The sequence below is a fragment of the Saccopteryx leptura genome, chromosome 3 (genome assembly GCF_036850995.1).
Source record: "Saccopteryx leptura isolate mSacLep1 chromosome 3, mSacLep1_pri_phased_curated, whole genome shotgun sequence".
In the NCBI taxonomy this organism is placed as follows: domain Eukaryota; kingdom Metazoa; phylum Chordata; class Mammalia; order Chiroptera; family Emballonuridae; genus Saccopteryx; species Saccopteryx leptura.
In genome coordinates this window covers 176,958,527-176,975,891 of record NC_089505.1, presented here as the reverse complement: position 1 = coordinate 176,975,891, position 17,365 = coordinate 176,958,527, and the positions used below count along the sequence as shown (strand labels likewise).

General features: G+C 39.1%; 1 protein-coding gene across 1 annotated transcript in view; it reads left to right on the top strand.

The window, feature by feature from the left end:
- Positions 1-17,365, top strand: part of GMDS (GDP-mannose 4,6-dehydratase) — a 770,392-nt gene that overhangs the window by 77,837 nt on the left and 675,190 nt on the right. The window lies entirely within an intron of this gene.

Sequence of the window (17,365 nt, the reverse complement as noted above, 5' to 3'; positions counted from 1 at the left end):
GATCGTCTGTCAGCCAGTGAGATTTCACCACGTCATAGTAGCTCCACTTCCCTAGAGGGACCCTTTAAATATCTCCCACACGGTTTAATCTTTGCAACTTCCCTAGCCTCCATCTCCTCCATCTTTCTTTCTTCGGGGCCAGGGAACCTTGCCGGGCGGGATGCGCGCTCTGTACTGAATAAAGCCGTTTATTATTTCACACTTTGCGGCTCCAAGCCCTCTTCCTTTCTTCTAGGCGGGGAAAAATACCTTACAAGAGGTAAGTTATTAGTAAGTAGAATTTGTGTTTCTGCATATAACTGTAATGCTGCTGCATTGGACATTTGGTGAAGCCCTCAGATGCATGTACCTAGCAGAATCCCAGCTGTGATGGTTACAGATACAGACTGTGGCACCCAGGTATGGCAGTGGCAGCTCAGTAAATGCTAGTGGCCATTGTGTTGGTGTCATCATTTTCTGATTCAGTGGTCCAATTTAGTTAAATTGGAAATAAGATTAGTTTTCCTTAACACATACTTCATAACCCATACTTTGTGCCTATATAAAAACCTGTTAGGTTCTAGGCTCAGAAAGTTAGAAAGAGGTTTTCTTTTTCTTGTTTGTTTGTTTTTACTTGCACAGGAATATCCAGCAGGACTTTTGAAAGTTATGAGGGACACAAGACCATCTTTGGCTTTGTGGCCCAGGCATTGAAGTACCTCCAGCCTTTCAGTGTGCAGCAGCATCCTCCAATGGTTGTGTTAACCAGAATGCCTCCTGAAGTTTCTATAACCCCACTTTAGGGAGATGGGAATGTGGGCTGTGAGAGCCAGCGGTAAATCCCTAGCTGATTACTTGGCCATGTTTATTCAACAACACTGTTACGAACCTATCTCTCAGGCAGTGATAGTTGCCAGAGAGTGGATGATGAGTGGCACTTATTTCCTTCCTGAGCGACTTCAGTCTTGTGTGTGAGAAAACACAGATAATGCGCCATGTAAGGGGAGTTGAGGTAACTTGGTCACAGGTAGGATCCAGAAAAGAATCATGTGTGGATTATTGCAAAGATAAGCTTTTTTCTCCTACTTTTCCCTTTCTCTTCCATGTTATGGCATGTCCTTAGACTGATGGTCAAGAGCACACTGCCATCAGGAATCCTTGGATGGGAATTCCAGCTTTGCCCTGTACAAGAAGTGAGACCTCGAACAAAACCTTGTCCAGGCATTGTCTTTCTCATCTGTAGAAATGAGAATGATGAGATTACCTACATAATAAGTAACTGAAAGTTAAATGAGACATGCTGTGTAAAGATAACATGGTGTCTTACAGAAAGTGTGTGTAATAGATTGTCTTTTATGTTTTGTTTTTAAACAAAAGAGAGAAAACCGGCAATAAATGGGGTTAGGGTTATTCTAATACTAAACTATGTTTGTTTTATTACAGTATTTAAGAAATAAAATTTCTGTGGCTTATCATATCAGGTTTTCATTCCACTTCTTTTTCCCTCTTCATGGTTATTATCACTGGAAATAAAATATAAAATAAAAAGCATTTGTGCTTTTAGTAAAAGCTGCAAGTTGAATGTTTTCGGTTGTTTAAATTGCCTTCCTGAGCTTCATGGCCTCACCTCTGTCTTGAACCTGAGGAGAAATGGAGATAGGAGTAGCAGGAAGATTTGGAGAGAGAAGGAAGTCTACTGAAATACATATTAAAGTTATTGAAGTCTGTAAAATATTAACATTTGAGTATGTAAGTTACTCTATAATCTCACTGAGCTCCATCATTTAAAAAGAGAACTGCTTACACCTGACCTATGGTGGCGCAGAGGATGAAGCGTCGACCCGGTTTGCTGAGGTTGGTGGTTAAAAACCCTGAGCTTTCCTGGTCAAAGCACATACAGGAGTTGATGCTTCCTGCTTCTCCCCTACCATTCACTCTCCTCTCCAAAAATGAATAAATAAATAAAAAATTAAAAAGAGAACTGCTTGCTACATGTCATCATCAGCTTAGTACCCATGGAGTCATGAGTTAGCTTGTTCACAAAATGCTTGAGCAGAATTGACCTTTGTGTTGTTGTGGTTGATACTTGTAGACCTAAACCATTACTTATGTAGTAGACTATCAAAGCCATTCCCCATAACCAGTGGGATACAGACTGAGAAGTAATTATTTTCAGATTTAAAGTATGTTTCTAGTCCTCCAGAGGAGTGTACTTATTTCATATTCTGCAATTGCCATCACAGTGAATGCGTTCTGGAAGTATATTCAGAACTGTAAAGGCAGGAGATTATAAACTGCAAAGTGAGCAGTGTGCCACAGAGCAGTGGTTCCCATTCTTATTTCTAAATAATAAGAATTTCTGGGTCCTATTCAGGTCTACTTAGTCAGGATTTCTTAGGGCTGGGGTCTTTGTTTTGAATTGGCTCCCCAGTTGATTATGACAGTTATAGATTTGGGAATATCACCATTATGGATTGGAAAAACTAAGCCCCCAAAGATAAGATTAGCTGTGTTTCTAGTTGTTTATTTGATATTTCTCTCTGGATGTTCTTCCTAAATCTGGAAGTCAACACAGATAAAAAGAAACATCTACACTCCCAATTACCCATCATTTCACCCCAACTCCTGTGAATAGCTTGATTTATCTCCTGCTGCCCAGGCTCAAAACATTAGATCCCTTTGAATGTTTTTCTGCCCCCTCTTTTTCCTCAGACCAGTTTATTATCATATATACTGTCTCTTTCATTTTTTTCTGAACCGTTCTCATCCCTTCTCAGCACCACTATTTCTTCCATGTTCTCATTAACCTTCACCTGGAATTTGGAGTCTCATTGATTTTTACTGGACTTCGTCTTTTCTACTAGTTTATACAAATATTAGGTATGTTTTCTTAAAGCATCATGCTAATATTAAGTTAAATGCTTTAGACTAGCATTCCATCCCTTCCTTAATATCAGCACAATTTTATCACTTTCTGTAGATCACAACTTGGGCCATAATGGATGACTGAATCGTCTTCCATGCCATGCCTCACCTTTCTCACGTCCCCACATTGTCCTTCCTGGGAATGGCGTACTTCAGCTTGGCGCCTCATCCTGTCGCCTGTTTATCATGACGCAGCTCAGTGTCAAGTTCTTGAGGAAGACTTCCTGGTCCCCCCTTCACCAAATGTACTATCACCCACCTTCAAATCCTCTACGGTATTACAGCTTATCCTTATTATGGGACATTAAACTGGAGAACCTAGACTCTTGCTCATCTTGATACTTCTGCAGCACTTGCTGAAGAATCTTAACATTGTAGATAAGTTATAACACCTATGTGTTGAATTTTTTTTTTAATTAAAAATTTTTTTTTTATTTACTGAGAGGAGGGGAGGCAGAAACAGAGTTCCGCATGAACCCCAACTGGGATCCACCTGGCAAGCCCACCAGAGGGCCCTTGCTCTGTTGCAACCAGAGCCATCTTCTACTGCCTGAGGCAGAGTCCATGGAGCCATCTCAGTACCCAGGCCAACTTGCTCCAATCGAGTCATGGCTGCAAGAGGGGAGGAGAAGAGAGAGAGGGAGAAGCGAGAGGGAGAGAGGTGGAGAAGCAGGTGGGTGCCTCTTCTGTGTGCCCTGACTGGGAATCGAACCTGGGACTTCCACATGCCGGGCCAATGTTCTACTACTGAGCCAACCAGCCAGGGCCTTGAATTCTTTATAATTGAAATTATCTGGAAAATATTTCACTGTTGCAAAGAATAAGAATTGAAACCTCTTACTACCTTTTCCTACCTTAGTAATGAACCTAGTTCATATCAAGGTAAAGTACTTATTTTGGAACCTAAGGGGTGGTTGATTGACTGTTACAGAATAGTTTGAGACATTTCAATGAGGCAGCTATAGAGACTAAAAGAAGGTTCTTGATATTGTTTTTATAGGCAGCTTAAATTACCTTTGGTTGAAGTAAATATTAAATATGAAAAAGCTAAGATTACTTCTGTTTGACTACGGATGAGTTTTAGCTAAATTGGACTTTGTGTTTGAGGAGAGAATTCTTAGCATTTAGGTAAAATAATCATATCCACACTTCAGATGTTTGCAGTGCAGGAGCCCTTGTGCTCCCCACCCCCTTTACCCCCATCACTTTAAATCCTCTCTCTTGTGAGGGATGGGCATGTTGGCTCCTAAGAATGTGGCGAGCTGTCAACCTAAGAGACCAGACTGAGTGTATGAGTAGTTAATTTGTCAGGTAGGAATGGACCAGGATTAGGGTGCTGATTGTGTCCGTGCTAAGTTGAAAGCTCTTTAAGGACTGTGGAAACTTTATTTTCTGCTTTCCTGAGCAGATTACTCCTGGGCATTGTTTTCCAGTGTTTTAGAGGCAAGAATTAAATTCAGTGAATCTAAAATGAGGTTGCAGTCCATAATATTCTGCTCTTTAGTAGTTGATTATATTATAAACATTTAAAAATAATAATTCCTTTGAATAAAGCAATTTCAGTGTGAAAACCATTGCTCGTTTCCTATAATGTAGATGTCATTTTATATTACTTATTACAGTAAAACAAATGCAGGTAAAAGTCACAGCCCAGGGTTTACTGTTTTACTTGCTTCACATGTCATCATAGCCAAAGGCTTCTTAACTTCATTTTAGTCTTAGTGTTCTCTTCTGAAAAGTGGGAATAATGATGGTGCTGCCCTCATAGACTTGTGGATGGATTACATGAAGGATGGATAAAGCACATAGCACTATAGCTCTCATGGTACAAGTATTTTTTACATGGAACACTGTGAGATATTTTGTGCTTTTTCCACTTTGTATTTTGTCTAAGTGCTTGATACTTCTCCAAGGAGTAGCTTAGGAGTACTTGGATGAGAGTCAGGCTTGTTACTGTGACTAATGGGGCCACAGGTAAATCAAATCCAGAGACCTATGAATGCTTGTCGAGTGATGAATAAAAAGAATGGAACTTGTTTCATAAGTATGTTAAAGGTCTTGCTAGTCACTGTGACTTTATCCCAGACCAACAGGGTGGAGCTGAAGTAGAATGTGAAGACATGAGAGGTTTGTCATTCACCTGAGTCAGGAAGGCTTTACCAGCTGACCACCTGACCTCTCCTGCCCCAGTACGGAAAGAACCAGCTGAAACCAACTTATTCATATGCTTCTTTTGTGAACTCGACTTGTGAATAAAGAATATCTCAGTCTTTTTTTTTTTTTTCTTTCTTTTTTTTCATTTTTCTGAAGCTGGAAACGGGGAGAGACAGTCAGACAGACTCCCGCATGCGCCCGACCGGGATCCACCCGGCACGCCCACCATGGGGCAACGCTCTGCCCACCAGGGGGCGATGCTCTGCCCATCCTGGGCATCACCATATTGCGACCAGAGCCACTCTAGCGCCTGGGGCAGAGGCCACAGAGCCATCCCCAGCGCCCGGGCCATCTTTGCTCCAATGGAGCCTTGGCTGCGGGAGGGGAAGAGAGAGACAGAGAGGAAAGTGTGGCGGAGGGGTGGAGAAGCAAATGGGCGCTTCTCCTGTGTGCCCTGGCCGGGAATCGAACCCGGGTCCTCCGCACGCTAGGCCGACGCTCTACCGCTGAGCCAACCGGCCAGGGCCAAATATCTCAGTCTTAAATGATATTATTGCTACATCAATAAAGCAGATATGATATATAGACATGATATATAGTAAGATATGAAGTATGATTACCTAGAGCAGGAATTGTTTAGGATATTTTGAGCTGGCAAAGTTTTTAAAATATTTATTATTTTTAAACATAGAGTTTCACTAATGTTTAATAGCAAACTTCACCTGACTAGTGGTGGCTCAGTGGATAGAGTGTTGACCTGGGATGCTGAGGTCCCGGGTTCAAAATCCCAAGGTTGCCGGCTTGAGTATGGGTGCACCAGCTTGAGCATGGGGTTGTTGGCTTGAGCACAGGATCATCAACATGATCCCTAAGGTCCCTGGCTTGAGCCCAAGGTCACCAGCTTGAGCAACAGGTAACTGACTCGACTAGAATACCAGCCCCCAAGGAATGTATGAGAAGCAATCAATGAACTAAAGAGATGCAACTACATACAAGTTGATGCTTCTCATCTCACTCCTCCCTCACTCTCTCCCTTTCTGTTTCTCTCTCTCACTAAAAAAATAAAACAAAATAGCAGACTTTACTTTTAAAGTATCAAATTTATTCATACATGTAACATTATATATAAATGAACTGTGAAATACCCAAGTAAAGAATTTTTTAAGTTGCCCAGTTGGTTTAGAACACTAAAACTGCAGAGTACTAGTACATATCCACTAGTAATTTCAGTTCTACACCTTGATTAGTCAGATCTTGATACAGAATCTATGTAGGTGGTTGTGTGGTTTTTAGTCCTTGCTTGACAGAATGGATTTTTTTCCCCTTTAAATTAATAAACAAAACTAAACAATGGTCTTCAGTGTGCATTAGAGAAAATGCTTTGAAGGCAGCTGGAGGGGACACCAAATATAGAGCTAAAGTTCTTTTAACATGTTTAATTTATTATAGGAAGGCAAGCTAACACATTGTTTCCATGGAAGTAACTGTAAGGGCTTGTTACAGATCCCCTCCATCCAGGCTATTTCAGATATTCAGATGTTTTAATGGAAATCTTTAAACAGTGCCTTTGGCCTCATTTTAGGCATCAGGTAAATTGAATAGGTAGACTTATGCCAGGTTCCATTAATTGGCACGTTTGCTATTTTTAAGGGATAGGCCCTGTCCTATGCTGCAGTAACATAAGTAATTTTTGAATTGCTAAATGATACTTTAATAATATCATACTTAAAACATTATAGTGGTCCCCATAAAATTTGTAAATGAGCAGATTTCATTTTCCTCCATTTCCTCCCTGTTTTGTCCATATGCACACTTGGGTTTACACGGCGAAGTTCACTGGTCCCCAATGCCAGTGTGCCTGCATTGGGACCCCCCAGGCAGCTTCGATAACAGCATGTTGGGTGATTTGAAGCCTAAGTTCAAGAATCATTGGTAAGGATATAACACTGTATTTAATATAATAAAGTTTTAAGAAATATATGCCAATTCATTCATTTTTGACAAATATATACAAAATATATCTAATTCTCAGTTTTCTCAACTCTACAATAGGAATAAGAACAATATGGAGAGTTTTGGGGGAGATGGTGAGCTGGCTGAACAGGAGTGGCAAGAATGTGAGCATATGTGAGATACTCTTAGACATTTCTGGTGCATACCTCTGGTTATATAGATGTGGGCTAATGTGTTTTGAATGGGACTTCACTTTTAATTAGGAGATGATGAGGCCTAAGGAAATTGTGGTGTGTATTTAATAGGTATAATTTCATCGTGGCCCCAGTTCTCTCAAAATGGCCCTAGAGTTTCAGCTGGAATTTTCTGTGGAGGTATTGATTACATCTTGGGAGAAATTTGAGTGTCTTTACTATTGATCTGGGAAGTAGATGGTAGGCATATAGGGTAGAATAATGCTAGCAGGAGAGACTTAATAGAAATCTTGGTAGTTTATTTGTGGAAACGAGTAAAATGGCTATTAAAATACTGTTTTTGGCTCCAGACACTGGTTGAAGATATAGTTTAATTCTGCCACCATGTTGAATCCTCAAAGTTGATATCTGAATGGCCATATATTTAGAAGTAATTAGTTTGATAAAAATATTTGATCATTGCTGTAATGCTGGTGGTCGAGACCAGGCAGGTCGGGCAGACGGTTAAGAAACTGGAGCCAGAAATCGTTGGGCCATGTTTGCTAAAGTTGCACAAGGTGGACAAGCACACAGGCAAGGGAAAACCACTTCTCTGGCAAAGAAACAGCAAGAGTGGCCCCTCACAGTGGCAGGCAGGCCATCCGTGATCCCTCATCCACATTCCCCTGAGTGCAAGCACCCATAGCCATACACACTCACATGCCACTCAGGCAAAGGGCCTGCAGCTGGTAAACCAGCAAGCAAGCCTAACACAGCTGCCCTACAATTGCATAATATGAAAATACACAATGACAAAGTATAGTATTTTCAGGAACAGATGAGAATGCATATGAACTTCACTGCTTAGCTAAGTGCCAAGCATTTTTCAGAACCTGGGGAAAGGCTTTGGAGACCTGAGTTTAAATTCGCATTTTAACTTGTGGCCTTGACTAATCAATTACCCACCCTCCCTGGGCCGCCTCATGGAAAGGGAGATCTGTGAAAGGAGGGATCTTGGTTCTTGCAGACATTGTTGCAGCTCAGATGCCCAGAGCAGTGTCAGGTGCAGACAGGTGACTGAAAGGGGAAGCACTTGATGGCGGCATGCTGGAGCAGAGTCAGAGACTGCTCTGCTGACCATTGTGCCAGTTTGCAATGGGATAAGCACAGAAAACGAGAGACTCTCGTAATGTGATAGAGAACATTTTGACCATTGATGCTCATAATTAAAATTTCAGGCTTGTGTTTTGTCTTTTTTAAACCTTTTTTTTAAAGAAAATTGTTTTAATTGTATTTTACAAAAGGATGGTTCACTGATAAATTGGAAAAAAAAACTTTTTTAAAGGCTCCATTCATTAAAGATAGTTTGAGAACCACTTTACTAGAGAGTAACAAGGTGATGCCAGTATGTAAGTTTAGGTCAGGGAAGTACTCAGTGAAGATGACATTTATGTTGAAACCTAAAGCTATTGGAGATCTTTCTAGACAGAACAAATAGAAGTGCAAAGGCCTCAAGGTAGCAACAAACCTAGGTAGGACCAGGAAAAGGAAAGGAGCAGAATGTCTAAAGGAGTGATGAGAGATGTGGTTGGGTAGTGGGCAAGGGCCAGATCCTCTCAGGGCATCTTGACCTTGATAACACGGTTGGATTTTATTTAAGTGCTAATTATTGAATGCTGTTTGCAGGAAAGTTTAAGATCACTTTTGTAACATGGGTTAGTGGGATCAAGAATAGAAGAGAATGTACTAATTAGGAGACTGGTGAAATAGCTCAGGCAAAAGATGATTGTGGATTGGAGAGGAGTATGGACCAGTCTGTATTTTGAAGTTGAACTGATAGGATTTGCTGATGAATTGAATTTGGGGAGTGAAAGGACAAGGACAGTCAAGGAAGGATGAATCCTAAGTATTTGTCTTGATCATTGGATAAATAGAGATGCCACATATTGATTGAATCAAAAGAGACTTTTTTTCAAAAGGCTGAGTGGAAATTAAGAATTGAGAAGTGTTATCTCCTTGTTTTTAGGTGCCTTTTAAAATTAACTCCTTTGAAAGTGGAATTTCATAGATCTGCTCTATATAATATTGTTGATACATGGCCTGGAGAGGAAATACCTAATGTAGTGGGCTTCTTGAAGTCACTAGCTAGTTTTAATGGTTTAAAGACATTGGTGAAAGAAATAATTTTGGTTATCAAATATTTTGGAATCTCCCAAGAAAAGTCTTTGGAATTCATAGAAGGATTTGTCCACATTGGCTATTATTTATTCTAAAGTTGCATCCTGCTCTGTATTTATTTCATTGGCATGTGTTTGTGTCTCAACTCATTCTGAAAATTACTCAAGTAGTGAAATACAGATATTGTGGACAGTCATATAGCTTTATCATCACAGTTGTCATTTTTCTTAAGGCAGTGAGAGCAAAAGGAAAAAATTCAACTTTCATATTAGCTTAAGTCCTGAGCTTTATTTTCTAAATGATTCTGGTTTCTAATATCTTTTATTCTTACTAAATTCAAAGGTCAAGATTAATTATCAAATTTGGGATTATCAGCTGGACTAGCCCCTGGTCAGGAGGACAACTGAGAAAACAGATTAGCTCTGGTATATACTTTTCTCTGCAGCATTAGAATCTCCCCAGAAAGGTCCAGTTGTGTTTTATTTGGTTTGTGCTCTGTAAGATGAAATCCTGACCTATTTTTTTATTGCCTGGAGAGAGTCTTTTGATGTTTTGAAATGCCTGAATTTGCCCCGTCACTGGCATCTCTGCCTACATTGGTAGCCAGTTTTGACATTTCTTTGCCTTTCGTTGTTGCAGTTCTGCACCTCTGAAGAGTTCTGAAGTGCCCCAGCTGCTGTCATTCAGACTGCAGGCTGAGTTCATCTTAGTTAGCTTAGTAAATCTACCTGCAGCTCACCTGTGTTTCATGTTTGGCCTTTGTTGATAAACTGTGCCACTATTACGTTGCATCTTTCTCATTTTTAAGTCTGATCAGATGGGTGCATCACCTTTAATTTTATTTTTGTTTTTAAGTGAGAACTTAATTGATTTTATTTAATTGTGCAGTTAATCAAAATTAAAAAATAGAGGACCTTAAGATGATATATATGTATATATATATCAATAATATATAAATAATATACATACATATAATATATTATTTGAATATACCTTTTGTACTCTCTGTGGACCTTGTTACCTCAACTTTTTCATTTTTATTTCTTATTATTTATTTAGAAATTAAATTTAATGGAATGACATTGGTCAATAAGCTGCATAGGTGTGGGGAAAACAGCGTTAGGCTTGCTTGCTGGTTTCCTGGCTGCAAGCACTTTGCAAGTTTAGTGCGCGAGCATGTGGCAGAAAGCCATGTGTGTGTCTCTATGAAAAGCTATAGGTGCTTTCTCTCAGTGGCGATTCTCCTAGATTACCCTCCCACCACTGCAAGGTGCAGTTCCCTGATTCCCTCAGCTGCCACTATGAGGGGCGGTGTTCCTGATCCCTTGCTCTCCACTGCTAAAAGCAGATTTTCCTTTATTTATTCGCTCACCTATTTCTTTGAACCTCCAGTAAACCCAAAAGTCCCAACACTTTCCGGCTCCGCAGTTCCTCTACCCCTGTCTGAATTCAGTGCAAACCTTCCTGGCCTCAACCACCAGCATTACAATAGGTTTCAGGTAAATATCTCTATAGCATTTGAACTATTGATTGTGTTGTGTGCCCATCACCCAAAGTCAAATCATTTTCAGTCACTGTATATTTGTGCCTTCTTGAAATCAGGTTTTAAAGATACTTTTAAATTTCTTGTTACGAAGACCAACTGCCTCTTTCTACAAAGTAGTTATTGTGGATTTAAGTTGGAAGTATTCTATAATATTGTGTCATATTTTACCACCTTAATGATGCTTTTCTTTGTATACTATGGTAGTTTGCATTTATTGCTGCTCATCTTTTGGACTACATGGTAGTATTCCTGAAGGCTGGTAGCATTTTTATTCATTCTTACAGTCCACATAGAGCGTAAACTTGTCTCTTGTACAAAGTAATTAAGTCAGTGAAAAAATGTTGAAAGATTTTAAATTATTCTGTTCTGATAATGGCATCTGTTTTTCCATACCTAGTTATGGTATAGATTATGTTTTCAAGGGTATGTTTTGGTTAATGAAGTCACAGTATGTGGATGTTCAGACGTAGGAAAGGGGAATTTCAGGAAAATTCTGTTCAGTTCTGACTTAAAGTGGCAGCTATGCTTTTATCCATATCATTGTCCAGTTGTTTTAACTTCATAGCCATCAGTCCAAACCTATTTCACTTTCCTGATCTCTCCAGGTTTTCACTACTGATTCATTCCTTTTAGCACATTCACATTTTCCTGGGGAGGCCTGTGACATCAGAATCAAAAGTTGCTAAAATTACATTTTGTGTGGAGTCATATCTGTTGCCTTCAGCTAGCTGCTTGAGGTCAAATGAAAGCTTCTTTGCGCCAAGGCACTTTTGTGCAATTGAGTTATGTCCCAAGCAGCTTCATGGGAATATTGCTGTTGTTTCTGTTTCCTCATCTGTAAAATGGGGTAAGAATAGTGCTTTATCAGATGGAGATAATGGTACAAGCCTAGCAGGGTTGTTTATGTGGACTTGTGAGTTAATAAGTATAAAATTAATATCAAGTGATTCCATGTTTTACCAGGAGATAACCAGGGCAATCAAGAAAATGCTTTACCCTTTTAAATTTATTTTTGTTTTTTAATTTATTGGGGTGACATTGGTTAACAAGATTATACAGGTGTCAGATGCACAGTTCTGCAACACATAATCTGTACATTGTATTGTGTGTTCACCACCTCAAGTCAAGTCTTTTTTTTATCACCATTTCTTCCCCCTATACCCTCTTCTTTTCCCTACACCTCGCAGCTTATCCTTTTTTGAAAGGACGTTTGCAAGTATTTACTATTTTAATCCCCCAAACTTTTTGAGGTAGATAGTACATTTGTTTACAATTTTGAGATTTGAGACCTCTGAAACTCCAGCATCTAAGCATAGAACTTTGCATAGAGGAAATGCTTATTATTTATTGAATGAGTATGTGTCTAAAGTCATAGGGTTAACTGTTAGCCAATAGTCTATAATTTGTCTGTCTCAGTGATAATGTATTAAGATTCGTGATTGGATTCCTGACTTGAACGTCTCCTAATTATATGGTCTTTGGGCCATTTTGGAACTAAATTGCTCCTAGGTAATGGTCTTTAGGATAAGAGAAAGTGTTACCAGTTCCTGACACCCTCAGGTCCTTGAAATGTTAGCCAGATAGTCACTCACTGGATGTGGAAACCATCTATTTTATTATATCAGAATACAGGCTTTATTTCCCATATTATATAAAATTTTGCTGTAGTAGTTCACAAACCTAGATATTTTCCTTTATTCCCCCCCCCCCCTATGTGAGAAGAGAATACAGTTACACAGACTCCTGCATATACCCCGACTGAGATCCACCCAGCAACCCCCATCTAGGCCTAATGCTCGAATCAGCTGAGCTATCCTCACCACCTAAGGCCAATGCTTGAACCAGCCGAGCTATTTTTAGCACCCAGAACTGACGTTTGAACTGATTGAGCCACTGACTGAGGAAGGAGAAGAGAGAGAGAAGGGGGGGAGGGAGGAGGAGAGATGCAGGTGGTTGCTTCTTCTGTGTGCCCTGACCAGGGATCAAACCTAGATGTCCATATGCTGGGCTGACGCTCTATCCACTGAGCCAACTGGCCAGGGCCAATACTCTCTCTCTTTCTCTTTTGTTTTTAAACTGATAGATACTTAATAGTAATTTTTGTTAGTGTGATATGTATTGGCTTTTAGAGTTTTAAGTCTTCCAAAAAAGGTAACTAACTATATATAAATAGATGAGGCTTGAGGCCCTGGACAGTTGGCTCAGTGGTAGAGCGTCGGCCTGGCATGCAGGAGTCCCAGGTTCAATTCCTGGTCAGGGCACACAGGAGAAGCGCCCATCTGTTTCTCCACCCCTCCCCCTCTCCTTCCTCTCTGTCTCTCTCTTCCCCTCCTGCAGCTGAGGCTCCATTGGAGCAAAGATGGCCTGGGTTCTGAGGATGGCTCTGTGGCCTCTGCCTCAGGCGCTAGAATGGCTCTGGATGCAACAGAACGACGCTCCAGAGGGGCAGAGCATCGCCCCCTGGTGGGCATGCCGGGTGGATCCCGGTTGGGTACATGCGGGAGTCTGTCTGACTGCCTCCCCGTTTCCAGCTTCGGAAAAATGAAAAAAAATAAAATAAAAATAAATAAATAAATAAATAGGTGAGGTTTGAATGTAATTATGTTTTTTTACTTAATTTAGAATATATGGTAACAAGGATAAAGGACTAAAAGCAGCCTGGAAGTAACAAGATTTTTCTTAAAATTACATTGAGAAAATGGGATCCTCTTTTCTATTATACCAATAAATAGCACATTCTAGACTAGCCTGGGATTCTCCAGGCAGTAATTGGGAGTCGAGCATTGACAGCTGAAGACATGACTGAGCTCTCTTGGAGTCTGTTCCTCGAGTTTCTGTTTGAGGATCATGTTTGGCTAACAGGGGTGTAAGTTAAAAATAACAGGTCCTGACAGCTATTTTATGAAAATAAAGGGAAATATAAGTTACTCATTGGCCTCATTGAGTTGCAGTTGTGGTCGTTAGTTTCTTAGTGCCTCTTTTCCCCAGAAGATTTTAAACTGGTTATTATTATTATTATTTTGGTTGCTTGGTTGTTTTAAACGATTGCGTGTACCATTGTCAAGTGAGCTATTTTTTGTGAGGATTTTAAGCTATGTGCGTATATTTAGATACATCAACGGGCTTTTGGTTATTTTTGTAGTAATGTCAACTTCATTTTTATTCTTCATTTTCTCAAGGTGTTTTACAGTTCTTGTCCCCGATTTATGTCTGGTAAATGTAATACTGCCTATGATTAAAGCTATCCCAGATATTAAGAAAGGGAATGAATTTTAGTTTAGTTTTGTTGTTTTTTTTTGCCCTGAAAGTTGATTGCAGTCTACAATGAAATCCACAGATTATTTCTGAATCTCATTATCTTTTTCAAATACTCTAATCTGTGACTTAAAACTTTCACTATTCATATGCTATCATCCCTTTTTTCTACATTATGTCTTGCCAGTATATCTAGTATTTAAAATATCAATTATTATTTTTAAATATTTTTAAATCCATGAAATTCAAGAGTGAACTGTTTTCTAAATATTCAGAAGTAGAGTTTCTTTAATAATTTTGATCTTGCCTATAGAGGTTGTATTAAATTTATATTTAGAAAGACTCCTTATTTGGCATATATATTGCTCCATTTTTAGGGAGGATTTATTTTAAAATAAACAGTTGGTATGTTCTGACTGGACTTGAAGAGTCCAACTGATTCATTCAATTTTAGAAAATACAACAGTAATTGAGAGCATGATAGAGATCTAAATTTGTAGTATATGAAATGAGAATAGTTAGGGTTTTTTTCCTACAGAGTATTATCTCGCTGAACATCATACAGATGCAGTGTGCTAGTTATGTCACATTCACTTGTAATTACATAGGCCTAAAGCAGGTGAGACTTTCAGATTATGTAAAATTTTCTAGTTCCATATTCTAAGGCTTACATTTTGTTCGTTGTGAAGTGACCCTTTGCTTCCATCCCAATTTCTTCTAATGAACCTTGGAATGGTACAAGTAAAGCTGTAAGTTATGAAGGTAGTTTGGTAAATAGCAATCTTCCTCCTCTTCCCTCCCTACAGTTTTCAGAGCCTCAGAGAGCTGAAGCCAGGAAATGGAAAACATTGAAACATTGATATTGCTGATACATGTCTTTCTGAGGAAAAAATGAGAGGAGGAGAATGTAGAAAAAAACAAGATGTAAGAGGTACCCTAGAAAAGTTTGTATCTGCTCAGTGCAGAGGCAAGAAATGAACCCCAGAGTAGAGCCATGCATTCTTCTTACTCCCTGCCCCAGCGTTGGCTAATATTTACTTCACAGGAATTTCCCAATTGTTGGGACCTTATAAATACACCTGGAGTCAAGGTTTGTTGTCTAGTTATATGTTCGTTAATTTAAGAACTACTTACTGACTACTTGCAGTGTCAATCCAGCTTTTTTTCTAGGCATTGGAGATAAAGAAAAAACAATAAGAATTTTGTTCCCAATGAATAGAATGATGAAGAGAATCATGTATATATGCAACTTAATAGAGTGGGATAATGCTAAAATGCAATATGTAAGCAAATATAAGTGATTGTGATGGGAGCAAGGACTAACAAGCAGCTAGGGGAATTCTTCAAGAAGGAATGTTTGGATGAGTCATTCTACAATAGCTAGCTAGGAGCAGACCTTGTAGTAGAGGATGCACGTAAAGACATGAAAGAGCATATTACATGTGAGGGATAAGGGAAGGCAAGGGTAAGGTTGGATGGAGTGCTCAGGGCCTTGTATAGCTCCCATAGAATTACCTTTATTTTTGTTTTGAGGTGTTTTTTTTTAGTATGGGAAACTGTAAAGTTGATGAGGGGTTGATTCTGATTCAGGTAGCTTTAATTTTATTTATTTTATTTTAATTGATTGATTCGTGAGAGATGGAAGAAGGGAGAGAAAGAGAGATAGAGGTGGGGGAAATATCCATTTGTTGCTTCACCCTGTTGTGCACTGATTGGTCGCTTCCCATATGTGCCCTGACCGGGGATTGAACCTGCAACTTTGTCATTTTGATATGACACTCTAGGTGATAGCTAGTCAGCTAGGGCTGATTCTGGTATCTTTTAAAAGATCATTTTGGTAGATTATATTCTGGTTGACTATAGAAGAAAAGGCCATTAATAGTTCAGGTTAAGGATTATGAAGAGCCAGAGAGGCCTGATAGAGAAGATAAAGGAAATGGGTGTGATATAAGTATCAAGAATAGTTTGTTGATTGATTGAAAGGCATAAAAGGGGACATCTGGGATGATTTTCCCATTTTGCCTTGAGTGACTGGTTGAGTATGTTGGTGCCAATACCTGCCTGATCAACCCAATAAAACACTGCAAAAATTGAAAGAAAGATAAAGTCTTAAAAAATGTCCACAGCATTAAGATATCTAGGAAGTCATTGATTAATGTATTATAATGGAAAAGCTTAATGAGTCAGTCACAATTTAAAATTGGGAGAAATAGTGGTCTGGAAGATATCATACAATTGCTGAACAGTTTTGATAATGCGGTTGAGATCTGATCATCTTTATTTGAAGAGGCATTGGATTTTCTCTTGGCCCATGTCAGCTCCCTTGGGTTAGCAACAGAGAATGTAGAGATTGAAGAGGAAAGAGTGGAATGGTAGGTGTAGCAAGGTGGCACGGTTGTGGGGTCCTAGAGAAACTGAGAGAAAGGTCGGTATTAGTCATGCTTTTATAAATGAAACTGAGGTCCACTGATAAATAGCAGAAAAAACTGCTTTAGATTTGAAATTTCTACTTATTGACTTTGTGACCTGTGAAAATTATTCTAAAATCTTCACATAAATTTTATTTTCTTGTACCAGATGAAGAAACTAATTGTAGCTGTTTGTGGGAGGTAGTTAATAATAATGTGGATAAGGTTATAGGATTTAGATTCGGATCTGTATTTGAATTTCAGATGAGGGAACTTTCATAATTTACTTAAGTTCTCTGAGCCTGTTTCTTCATCTGTAAAGTGAGAATATGAGTTAACTCACAGGCTGTTTTGAAGGTTAAAATTAAAAGATAACTAGAGATGTAATGTGTCCTTAGCAGAGGGCTTGACACAGAGCAACAGTGCAAAAACCAGCAGCTAACAACAATAATAATGTTGTTTTTACTGTTATTTTTTTACTAGAAACAGTTGGGACTTTTTCCCCTCTCAGAATTTGTCACTTTATGGAGTTTCAGTAAATATGTATAGAAATGGATTTGCTCATATTTATTCGCTTGATAACTCAAAATCCTTCTTCATTTTGAGGACCGTCTGTCTTCAGTTCTGGATAATGTTACACTGGCGTTCATTTGACTGCTCATCTCCCCTGTTTGCTCACTTCTGTTTCTCAGTGTGCTTATTGAATGTTTTTTTTGGAGTTGCTCAGTATAGCTTTCACGTTTATTCACTTGTTTTATGTATTTTATGCCTTTCTTTTTATAAATCATTGTGGA